The 13,153-nt window shown below is 39.4% G+C and overlaps 1 protein-coding gene across 1 annotated transcript in view; it reads right to left on the reverse strand.

Annotated features, from left to right (window-relative positions):
* EPM2A (EPM2A glucan phosphatase, laforin) overlaps positions 1-12,946 on the reverse strand; it is a 695,864-nt gene extending 682,918 nt beyond the window's left edge. The window contains exon 1 of the mRNA XM_053711843.1: positions 12,785-12,946. The gene's annotated coding sequence lies outside the window, so the exon portion shown is untranslated. The remainder of the gene's footprint in view (positions 1-12,784) is intronic.
* Positions 12,947-13,153: the final 207 nt, after the last annotated feature.

Genomic DNA, 13,153 nt, shown 5'->3' on the forward strand with positions numbered 1-13,153 from the left:
CGCAGGACCGGGGGTGGTCATAGCAACCGGTAAACTATACTCACATACTGACACTGAACTCCGGAACGTACGGACCCGCCCATCTGCACTCATAGTGCCAAAGGTAGCCGTATGAGCCAGAGAATAGTTACAATTCAGATGAACTGTCTGTAAAAAAGGAGCAACATATTAAATACAATATAAAAACATATCAATCACTGCTTTACAAAATACATAATATCCAATGCGATTGAATCATCACCTGAATATATGTTATGTTGAGCTACAATATTAACAAAAGGGGGGGATTATATTATGAGTGTACATTCTTAGATTAGAGAAACATTACCTAAAATTAACTTTTTTAAGTGAGGGGCAAGTATCATAAGAAACAGTGCCAATCTAAATTTACATTTAGCCCATTTGGCGTTAGCGTATTAAGAGTATGAATCCATCTGGATTCTTTTTGTAGAAGTAGTTTGGCCCTGTCCCCCCCTCTATTGGGTCTCGGAACATGATCTATTATAACATATCGTAAATTAGATACCGCATGGCCAGCCAACGCAAAGTGCCTAGCAACAGGTTGATCGGACTGTCTTTTCTCAATTGCCGATCTAATCGCTGTGCGATGGTTGGCCATGCGTGTACGCAAGTCATCAATGGTTTTGCCTACGTAATATAGACCACAGGGGCAATGGATTAAGTAGACAACATATTCAGTGGTGCATGTAACACGGTGTCTGATGAAGAATTTCTTATTTGTGTGTGGGTGTACAAAAAACTTGGTGGCACTAAGGCCATTACATGTAGTACATCCCAGACATTTAAAACAGCCCGGTTTTGGTTGATTTAACCATGTTTGTTTCTTGTAGCAGTCAATGGGATCCACTTTAACCAGTGTATCACGTATGGATCTAGATCTTCTGTAGCAGACTCTCGGTGGTCCCATGTTGGTAAAAGGTAAGGTATGATCAGACTGCACAATGTCCCAGTCTTTCCTCAATACAGCTGGAAGATTCTGTTTGTCCACTGTGTACGTTGTCAAATATGTCATCCTTTCAGTGTCAGCTGCTCTAATATTTGCCCGTAGCGCTTCCTCTTGCGGTAAATCCCAGAATTTTTCCAGGCATTTATTTAAGTGCTGTTCACTGTATCCCCGTTGGAGAAATCTTTTCTTCATTTCTAACAGTTGTTGTTTTGTGTGTACAGGGTCGCTGTTGTTTCTAACGACTCTTTTGAACTGAGAAATAGGCAATGCCTTCTTCAGTGCCGGGGGGTGGCAGCTCGTACCCTGGAGTAAGGATTTTCTGTCTGTGGGTTTGCGAAAGAGTGTGGTTGACAGCTGATTCTGATTCTTATATATACGCAGATCCAGGAAATCCACAGTAGTCTCACTGTATTCCATCTTGAACTGTAAATTCGGGCGTAGCCCATTCAGTTTGTTGAACCATTGTTGAAGATCATCTATCGTACCATCCCAGATCAAAAATAGGTCGTCTATATAGCGACGAAACACCCTAATACTGGGGTGGAAAAATAGATCAGTCTGGTACTGCTCAAACTCTGCCATGTATAAATTGGCAAATGATGGGGCCACACTCGACCCCATCGCTGTACCCAAAAGCTGTAAGTAGAATAAGTTCTCGAAGCGAAAATAATTCATAGTGAGGCAATGTTGCAGCATCTCCATAATCCACTCAGAGTTCGGTCCTATATAAGGATATCTTCTCAGATGGTTACGAATTGCCTCCATCCCCTGGATGTGTGGGATGTTGGTGTATAAACTCACCACGTCAAGGGTGACCAGCAGTTCCGTCCCTTTTAGGTGATGGTATTGTTTAAGTTCTTTAATCAAGGCCATGGAGTCCAGCAAAAAAGAGGGCATATTACAGACCATTGGTTGGAAAAGAGAATCCAAATATGTGGCAATGGGCTGGAGCAGCGAAACTATAGCGGAAACTATTGGTCTCCCAGGTGGTTGCGTAAGATGTTTGTGCACTTTGGGTAACGTATAGAATACAGGTACCCGTGGAAACTGTACTGTTAGAAATCTGAACAATTGTTCATCTATAAGTTTGTTCAGTAGTGCATTGTGCAGAGAGGCGTTGATTTGTTTCTTAAAAGACCACACTGGATCTCCTGGCAGTTGTCTATACGTATTGCCATCATTCAGCTGTGCAATTGCTTCACTGCGATAGTATGTGTAATCCAAGATTACCACCGCACCGCCCTTGTCAGCTTCGCGGAATATTAAATCAGTGTTATCCTTTAGTTTTTTCAATGCTTCTCTCTCTTTCCGTGAGAGGTTGTTACGATGTTTCCCAAAGTTTTCTTGGAGGTCTTTTGTTGCTCCATCAGCCAGCAGTCTGCTGTAGGTCTTAATACTTGCATTTGTGCTGTTAGGATCATATTTCCCTTTGGCTCGAAATCTGGGTATCTCTGTTGGGTTACCTCCAAAATGTTCACGTAGTCGCAAGTTTCTTTCGAACTTTTGTTTGTCCAGAAAAGAAGTAAAAGGATCGTCATATTCAGTGGGTATAAAGGAAAAACCTTTATTGAGTACCCCTAATTCAATAGGAGTCAGGCTGTATGAGCTGAGATTGATCACAATATTTTCCGTTAGAATCTCCTGGGTCTGGGTGGTCTTCCTCTTGTGCCCCCCCCTCCGACTATGCGGCCTGTGCCCCTGTAGTTTTTTGAACGGGTAGTTACCCCCTGGGAGCTTGTACCAGGCTCCACCTGTATGGTAGGCGCCCCGTCTGATTCCAAACTGTTTCCTGAGGAATCTACTGTAGTGAGGTTTCTTGGTTTACGGTACCGAGGCCTGTGTGTATTGGAGGTAGTTAGAATTCTCCTTTCCTCTGGGCTCAGTAGCCAACGGTAGACTCTTTTTTCTTTGTAGTCTGTCATCACTACATCCCATTTTCTGTTTTTAAATGTTGTCAATTCTGATTGATACTGTGCCACTTGTTGTTCCAATTTATTCAGCCAATTATGTTCAGTATCGGCTTCCAACGTTGGCTTATGTAGTTCCTCAAACTTGTCAATCTCCAGTTTTACTGCCTGCATAAGTGTCCTCACTTCCTCAATCACCAGAAGCATAAGATCTAAGGAACACTTGTTTAAGATGCTGCACCATTTGACACAAAAGGCAGCATTGTTCCGTACGATTGTTGGCACCACCCAGACCCAGGAGATTCTAACGGAAAGTATTGTGATCAATCTCAGCTCATACAGCCTGACTCCTATTGAATTAGGGGTACTCAATAAAGGTTTTTCCTTTATATCCACTGAATATGACGATCCTTTTACTTCTTTTCTGGACAAACAAAAGTTTGAAAGAAACTTGCGACTACGTGAACATTTTGGAGGTAACCCAACAGAGATACCCAGATTTCGAGCCAAAGGGAAATATGATCCTAACAGCACAAATGCAAGTATTAAGACCTACAGCAGACTGCTGGCTGATGGAGCAACAAAAGACCTCCAAGAAAACTTTGGGAAACATCGTAACAACCTCTCACGGAAAGAGAGAGAAGCATTGAAAAAACTAAAGGATAACACTGATTTAATATTCCGCGAAGCTGACAAGGGCGGTGCGGTGGTAATCTTGGATTACACATACTATCGCAGTGAAGCAATTGCACAGCTGAATGATGGCAATACGTATAGACAACTGCCAGGAGATCCAGTGTGGTCTTTTAAGAAACAAATCGACGCCTCTCTGCACAATGCACTACTGAACAAACTTATAGATGAACAATTGTTCAGATTTCTAACAGTACAGTTTCCACGGGTACCTGTATTCTATACGTTACCCAAAGTGCACAAACATCTTACACAACCACCTGGGAGACCAATAGTTTCCGCTATTGGTTCGCTGCTCCAGCCCATTGCCACATATTTGGATTCTCTTTTCCAACCAATGGTCTGTAATATGCCCTCTTTTTTGCTGGACTCCATGGCCTTGATTAAAGAACTTAAACAATACCATCACCTAAAAGGGACGGAACTGCTGGTCACCCTTGACGTGGTGAGTTTATAAACCAACATCCCACACATCCAGGGGATGGAGGCAATTCGTAACCATCTGAGAAGATATCCTTATATAGGACCGAACTCTGAGTGGATTATGGAGATGCTGCAACATTGCCTCACTATGAATTATTTTCGCTTCGAGAACTTATTCTACTTACAGCTTTTGGGTACAGCGATGGGGTCGAGTGTGGCCCCATCATTTGCCAATTTATACATGGCAGAGTTTGAGCAGTACCAGACTGATCTATTTTTCCACCCCAGTATTAGGGTGTTTCGTCGCTATATAGATGACCTATTTTTGATCTGGGATGGTACGATAGATGATCTTCAACAATGGTTCAACAAACTGAATGGGCTACGCCCGAATTTACAGTTCAAGATGGAATACAGTGAGACTACTGTGGATTTCCTGGATCTGCGTATATATAAGAATCAGAATCAGCTGTCAACCACACTCTTTCGCAAACCCACAGACAGAAAATCCTTACTCCAGGCTACGAGCTGCCACCCCCCGGCACTGAAGAAGGCATTGCCTATTTCTCAGTTCAAAAGAGTCGTTAGAAACAACAGCGACCCTGTACACATAAAACAACAACTGTTAGAAATGAAGAAAAGATTTCTCCAACGGGGATACAGTGAACAGCACTTAAATAAATGCCTGGAAAAATTCTGGGATTTACCGCAAGAGGAAGCGCTACGGGCAAATATTAGAGCAGCTGACACTGAAAGGATGACATATGTGACAACGTACACAGTGGACAAACAGAATCTTCCAGCTGTATTGAGGAAAGACTGGGACATTGTGCAGTCTGATCATACCTTACCTTTTACCAACATGGGACCACCGAGAGTCTGCTACAGAAGATCTAGATCCATACGTGATACACTGGTTAAAGTGGATCCCATTGACTGCTACAAGAAACAAACATGGTTAAATCAACCAAAACCGGGCTGTTTTAAATGTCTGGGATGTACTACATGTAATGGCCTTAGTGCCACCAAGTTTTTTGTACACCCACACACAAATAAGAAATTCTTCATCAGACACGTGTTACATGCACCACTGAATATGTTGTCTACTTAATCCATTGCCCCTGTGGTCTATATTACGTAGGCAAAACCATTGATGACTTGCGTACACGCATGGCCAACCATCGCACAGCGATTAGATCGGCAATTGAGAAAAGACAGTCCGATCAACCTGTTGCTAGGCACTTTGCGTTGGCTGGCCATGCGGTATCTAATTTACGATATGTTATAATAGATCATGTTCCGAGACCCAATAGAGGGGGGGACAGGGCCAAACTACTTCTACAAAAAGAATCCAGATGGATTCATACTCTTAATACGCTAACGCCAAATGGGCTAAATGTAAATTTAGATTGGCACTGTTTCTTATGATACTTGCCCCTCACTTAAAAAAGTTCATTTTAGGTAATGTTTCTCTAATCTAAGAATGTACACTCATAATATAATCCCCCCCTTTTGTTAATATTGTAGCTCAACATAACATATATTCAGGTGATGATTCAATCGCATTGGATATTATGTATTTTGTAAAGCAGTGATTGATATGTTTTTATATTGTATTTAATATGTTGCTCCTTTTTTACAGACAGTTCATCTGAATTGTAACTACTCTCTGGCTCATACGGCTACCTTTGGCACTATGAGTGCAGATGGGCGGGTCCGTACGTTCCGGAGTTCAGTGTCAGTATGTGAGTATAGTTTACCGGTTGCTATGACCACCCCCGGTCCTGCGCGGTGGCGCAGGGGAACGCTATGGACACTTCCGGTATAGAATCTTGGTGGAGGGTAAGGCTTTAAATACTTGTTATTTATGTACATATTTGTTATGGTCTGAGGACGGGGCTAATTACCCCGAAACGTCACTGCTAATTTGGTGTATTAAACACACTATTAAGACCCGGCGAGTGCGTCTCCTTTTTGTGGTACATGTTTGCTTTAGATGCACCCCGGGCAGCTGCTATACACTTGTTTGAGTGAGTGCGGATCTCCGAGAACTGTTCTATATATATATATATATATATATATATATATATATATATATAGTGAAAATAACTCATTGTGTAGTTCATTAACAAATCTAGACAAGCCAGAAGGCTTGCTTTTCCCACAGAAAACCTCTGAATACATTGTATGCAATGCAGCAAATGATTCTGGGTAAGCCTTCTGGCTTGTCTAGGTTTGTTAATGAACTACACAATGAGTTATTTTCACTATATATTTTGTGCTTAGTGGAGGATTTTAAACTCCCTTTTCGCCTCCCCATAATTTTAAATGTTGCTTATATATATATATATATATATATATATATATATATATATATATATACATATATATAATCAAATATATACAGTATACTGTATATTTACTGTCATCGCTGCGCTTAGGTTCTGATGCAGTCTCTGACGGACATTTTGAGATAAATATCTTCTTTTTTACATAGAGATGTTCAGGTGATATTTTCTAGTCAGTTTTTTACAGCTATACTGCATCACTTTCAAGTGCTTCAACATTTGGGTATCATGGCCTTTCAAGTGAACAGTCAAAACACTTTTTGATATAAATTGTTTAATTAAGTGTAGTAAAACAATTTTGCAATGTACATTTATTATTTATTTTATTTTGTCACATTTTGCCCCTGTAATATAAGTTACAAAATGAAGGCGTCAGGTTTGTGAAGCCTGTGATATGCTCTTCCAGTCTAATTCTGATGACTGCAAGAACATATTAACAGGCTTTACAAAACTAACCCTGCAATATATCTACATCTAATTGTTTTCAGCAGAAATTATCTGATAAGGAATTACAAAACAATGAAGGTTTTGCTTACATAATGACCACGTCTATTCTAATAGCACGTCCAAATAAGGCAAATGGTAGGTGGAGTGTGGCTACTGAAATGCAATAGCAGTAAACAAGGTGATAATGCATTCAAAGCATTTTAAACTTTCCCGGTATGTTAGTAGCTAGACCTTCAGAAAAATCTTTTTAAGTTTTAAAGGGAGATGAAACCCAAAACTTTTTTTCTTTTCTGATTTAGACAGAACATACAATTTAAAAAAAAATCCAAATTACTTCCAATATCAAATTTGTTTAGTTCCCATGATATTCTTTGTATAATAGATACCTAGGTACATGACAGGAAATAGTGCTCTTGCAAATGTATAACATTCTTACAAAACCACTGAAAAGTGCTCCAGACATGTGCCCGCTCCTGAGCTTTTGCCCCTGCTTTTTAACAAAATATACAAAGAAAAATTGATAAATTAAGTAGTTTAGAAATGCATGCTCTATCTGAATCATGAAAGGAAAAATTTAGGTTTCATGTCCCTTTAATATTATACCATGTTTTCTGGTGCTTGTAACTAGATTGTGAGTACAATTTTTTTTTATAAATTACAAACTGATGAAAGGGTAATTTTTCCCTCTCTCTCTTAATACAATTAGCTAAACCTACAGCAAAAACTGTTGCACCAATCTTTATTAAAGTGAATGTCAATTTTGATGCTAAAGTGCCCGGTTTTTAAAAATTCAATTAAAAACAGGGGCACTTTAATTCATAAAAATTTACATTTTACTCCTGTTGTGAAAAAATACTTAACTTTTAAACTTGACAGCCGCTCCAGCTTCCTCCACCCGTCACAAAGCCTCTTCCTGGGTCTAAAATGAGGAATCCGGCTTCCTTCAATGACGCCGTTGAATCAGACACTGATTCCCCCGGGGGGGGGAGCCGTGATTGGAGGATGACCTATTCATAATTTCTGACATCAGAAAAGGCTTGTGACAACCGGAGGAAGCTGGAGCAGCTGTCAAGTTTAAAAGGTAAGTTTTTTTTTCACAAAACGAGTGAAAGGTAAATTTTCATGAATTAAAGTGCCCCTGTTTTTAAAGTGAAGGTCAAGTCTGGCTTAGTCGCTAACAGGTTTATACTGTACATGTAAATTAAGGTTAATGTTCATTCATCAAAATCTTGACAAATCATCATAACATTTTATTTTTCACCTTCTAAATTGCCTCCGTGTCAGTTCTATTGCCCGCCATATTGCCGCCAATGATTGACAGTTTTTCAGGATGTTATATCCAATCCTTTTTCCCACCCCGGGGCGTCCAGCCCCTTTTTACCGACGTCATTACTAACTTCTGCGCATGCATCAAATCACGGCGCGCGTCATCAACATCATGCTCGTGCATGAGACGTGCATGCGTATCCTGCGCTATCATTCTTTTTGATACATTGAGTCACTCAATCCGATCGATCACAACAGAGGAAAGGAAGGAAAATATACTGTCGGGTGTAATACTAATAACGGGTAAATATTATGGCACACAACAGATTGCTAAATATCACTTTCACAGCATATGTTATATGAAACATTCTGTAATTCCACACTTATTGTTTTTACGATCAGCTTATATACACCTAATGCAAATTTATTTACGGAACAATAGTTATTTTTTAGACAATAATTTATATATACAAAGTAACTCATGAAATTTTTACGCATGCGCGATTGCGGGTAACATACGAATGCGCATTTTCAATCTGCTGTTGTGCACGAGCTTGAAAGTGACGTAGTGAGCTTATTGGACCGCTCGCTACATCACTAGTGCCGAATAAGGAAGTGTGGTAGGGGAGGAGTCAGTATATGAAACGGAGGTATTTATATATATATATATATATATATATATATATATATATGTAGTTGGTTGGTGTGTGCACTCTCACCATCTGTGTGCAACTGCCAGGGTGCTATATGTGTAGTAGATAGTTTCAAAAATCAAATGAGCACTCACTGGGCTTCAGTCATCAGTGACAACACGCTTTATTCTGTCTGTGATTTGATTTTTGAAACTATATATATATATATATATATATATATATATATATATATATATATCTTTTATTACAAAATGAATAACTTTTTTGAAAAATAACGTTAGCGACTTTAATACTTATATGTTCATGTTTAAATGGTTGAAGTGCATTTGCTTGAAATTGACCTTCACTTGAATCAAATTTTTAAAAACCGGGCACTTTAGCATCAAAATTGACATTCCCTTTAAATTTGTCACGCAGGAACATTTTTTTTATTATATAGTGGGAGTTTTTGTTGTTTTTTTTTTTTGTTTGTTTTTTTGGTGGATGTAGTAGAAGTAAACTGGAAAAATAAATGCATGTGCTCAGCAGTGATTTGGCAGCAGAGGTTTATGGGACTTTTAGTCACTGATATTTAAGTTTTAAAGGAATATGAAACCCAAACATTTTCTTTTCTGATTCAGACAGAGCATTCCATTTTTTTTTTTTTTTAAAGTTTCCAATTTACTTCTATTATCGACTTTGCTTCGTTACCATGATATTCTGTGCTCTAGAAATGGGCAGGCTCCTAAGCATACATCCCTGCTTTTCAACAAAAGATACCAAGAAAATGAAGAGAAATTGCAAGTAAACTAGAAACTTATTTAAAATTGCATGCTCTATCTGAATCATGAAAGAAAAAAATTGGGTTTCATATTTCTTTAAAGGGGCAGTGTAGCCAAAATTATGTTTTTAACCCCTTAATGACCGGACCATTTTTCAATTTTCTTACCCTTAATGACAATGGCTATTTTTACATTTCTGCAGTGTTTGCGTTTAGCTGTAATTTTCCTCTTACTCGTTTACTGTACCCACACATATTATATACAGTTTTTCTCGTCATTAAATGGACTTTCTAAAGATACCATTATTTTCATCATATCTTATAATTTACTATAAAAAAATATAAAATATGAGGAAAAAATGGAAAAAAACACACTTTTTCTAACTTTTACCCCCAAAATCTGTTACACATCTACAACCACCAAAAAACACCCATGCTAAATAGTTTCTAAATTTTGTCCCAAGTTTAGAAATACCCAATGTTTACATGTTCTTTGCTTTTTTTGCAAGTTATAGGGCCATAAATACAAGTAGCACTTTGCTTTTTCCAAACCACTTTTTTTCAAAATTAGCGCTAGTTACATTGGGACACTGATATCTTTCAGGAATCCCTGAATATCCCTTGACATGTATATATTTATATTTAGAAGACAACCCAAAGTATTGATTTATACCCATTTTGGTATATTTCATGCCACCATTTTACCGCCAATTGCGATCAAATAAAAAAAATTGTTCACTTTTTCACAAATTTTTTCACAAACTTTCGGTTTCTCACTGAAATTATTTACAAACAGCTTGTGCAATTATGGCACAAATGGTTGTAAATGCTTCTCTGGGATCCCCTTTGTTCAGAAATAGCAGACATATATGGCTTTGGCATTGCTTTTTGGTAATTAGAAGGCCGCTAAATGCCGCTGCGCACCACACGTGTATTATGCCCAGCAGTGCAGGGGTTAATTAGGGAGCTTGTATGGTTAATTTTAGCTTTAGTGTAGTGTAGTAGACAACCCAAAGTAATGATCTAGGCCCATTTTGGTATATTTCATGCCACCATTTCACCGCCAAATGCGATCAAATAAAAAAAAAAACGTTAAATTTTTCACAATTTTAGGTTTCTCACTGAAATCATTTACAAACAGCTTGTGCAATTATGGCACAAATGGTTGTAAATGCTTCTCTGGGATCCCCTTTGTTCAGAAATAGCAGATATATATGACTTTGGCGTTGCTTTCTGGTAATTAGAAGGCCGCAAAATGCTGCTGCGCATCACACGTGTATTATGGCTAGCAGTGAAGGGGTTAATTAGGAAGTTTGTAGGGAGCTTGCAGGATTAATTTTAGCTTTAGTGTAGAGATCAGCCTCCCACCTGACACATCAGACCCCCTGATCCCTCCCAAACAGCTCCCTTCCCTCCCCCACCCCACAATTGTCCCCGCCATCTTAAGTACTGGCAGAAAGTCTGCCAGTACTAAAATAAAAGCTTTTTGGGGGGTTTAGGTTTTTTTTAAAAAAAAAATAATTATTATTCTGCTGTATAGGACCCCCCTTAGCCTCCAACCTCCCTGATCCCCCCCAAAACAGCTCTGTAACCTTCCCTATCTGCCTTATTGGGGCCATCTTGGGTACTGGCAGCTGTCTGCCAGTACCCAGCTTACACAAAAAAGTGCTTTTTTTTTCTTAGGTTTTTTTTTCTGTAGTGTAGCTTCCCCAAACCCCCCCACAAACCCCAACCACCTCATTGATCTTTTTTTTTTCACTTATTTTAAACTGATTGCACCTTTTTCTGTAGTGTAGCGGTTCCCACCCGCTCCCTCCCCGTGCACGCGCCCGCCCCCGCCCTCCCGTGCACGCGCGCGTGTCCGTGCGCGCCCCCCGGGCATCCCCGCCCACGATCCCGCCCCCCTCCACATCTCCAGGGCCATCGATGGCCGCCACCCGCCTCCCGGTAATGCTCCCACCCACCAACGAAGGAAGCCACCGATCTCCGGTGCAGAGAGGGCCACAGAGTGGCTCTCTCTGCATCGGATGGCTTCAAAAGGTTATTGCAGGATGCCTCCATATCGAGGCATCACTGCAATAACCGGAAAGCAGCTGGAAGCAAACAGGATCGCTTCCAGCTGCTTTCCACACCGAGGACGTGCAGGGTACGTTCTCAGGCGTTAACTGCCTTTTTTTTTTTGAGGACGTACCCTGCACGTCCTCGGTCGTTAAGGGGTTAAGGGGTTAAAGGGACACTGAACCCAATTTTTTTCTTTTGTGATTCAGATAGAGCATGACATTTTAAGCAACTTTGTAATTTACTCCTATTATCAAATGTTCCTTATTCTCTTAGTATCTTTATTTGAAATGCAAGAATGTAAGTTTAGATGCCGGCCCATTTTTGGTGAACAACCTAGGTTGTCCTTGCTGATTGGTGGATAAATTCATCCACCGATCAAAAACTGCTGTCTAGAGTGCTGAATCAAGAAAAAAGCTTAGATGCCTTCTTTTTTATATAAAGATAGCAAGAGAACAAAGAAACATTGATAATAGGAGTAAATTAGAAAGTTGCTTAAAATTTCATGCTCTATCTGAATCACGAAAGAAAAAATTTGGGTTCAGTGTCCCTTTAACTGTGATCCCAACAATGTTTCCAACACAAAGTTAAACAACATCACTTATCCTGGCTGCTGAAGTTGAATAAGAGGATTCTCTTTAAAGGGACATAAAACCCAACATTTTCCTTTCATGATTCCGATAGAACATACAATTTTAGACTTTCCAATTTACTTCTATCATCAATTTCTTGCTATCCTATGTTGTAAATCAGGAGTGTGAACGTGTCTGCAGTACTATGGCTAACATTGTGCAACTAGATGGTAGCACTATTTCCTGTCACATAGTGCTCCAGGCATGTGCACGCTACATAGCTAGATATCTCTTCAACAAAGAATAACATGAGAACAAAGCAAATTTGATAGCAGTAACATTTTTTAATGCCTCTTTAAAGGGCTTAATCCCTTCCTTTTTAATAAAGAACATATTTTAGAGTCTTTGCATGTGAAGCCTATTTATATTTTATATAAATAGAACGTGTAAATCTTTATACATCACTCCTGTGATTACAAACTTCCAATGTGCAACCTATTTTAAAAATCTGGCCACTCTCACACTATAGAGTATCACACTTTACTAAATAAAACCAATCAGTATCCAGAAACACTGAAATATATTTTATATAACAGCAAAGCTATTCATCGTATTTAGCGCAGACTAAAGCTGCATGCAAATCTGTCTCCCAAACACTGCCTAATACAAATCTCTAGTAAATAACACTACCTTTATATTAGACTTGATCAGGCCTATAGGACAGCCTGCCTTGCAATCCCAGCACTGATCTGAATTTATACACAGCAGCACTCCGTCCTTTCTATTTATGCCTCACGCTGCAGTGGGATCTAGTTACAGGCAGAGGAGGAGCTCAGAGAGCTAACGCAGCTAGATAAAAATGACAAGGGAAGCCCTCGCCCATAGGAATAGTAAACATGCACCACGTGCACTATAACGTTCTCTCACCAGACAGTCTATAGATACATACCAGCTGGTGGCTACGCAAATGTATTATATATGCAAGATTGTAAGAAAAGGAAGCACGTGACTTTTTTTTCTGTAAAACTTTATTAGTGTGTGGACAGTTAGATGTAACTA

The sequence above is a fragment of the Bombina bombina genome, chromosome 4 (assembly GCF_027579735.1).
Source record: "Bombina bombina isolate aBomBom1 chromosome 4, aBomBom1.pri, whole genome shotgun sequence".
Classification (NCBI taxonomy): domain Eukaryota; kingdom Metazoa; phylum Chordata; class Amphibia; order Anura; family Bombinatoridae; genus Bombina; species Bombina bombina.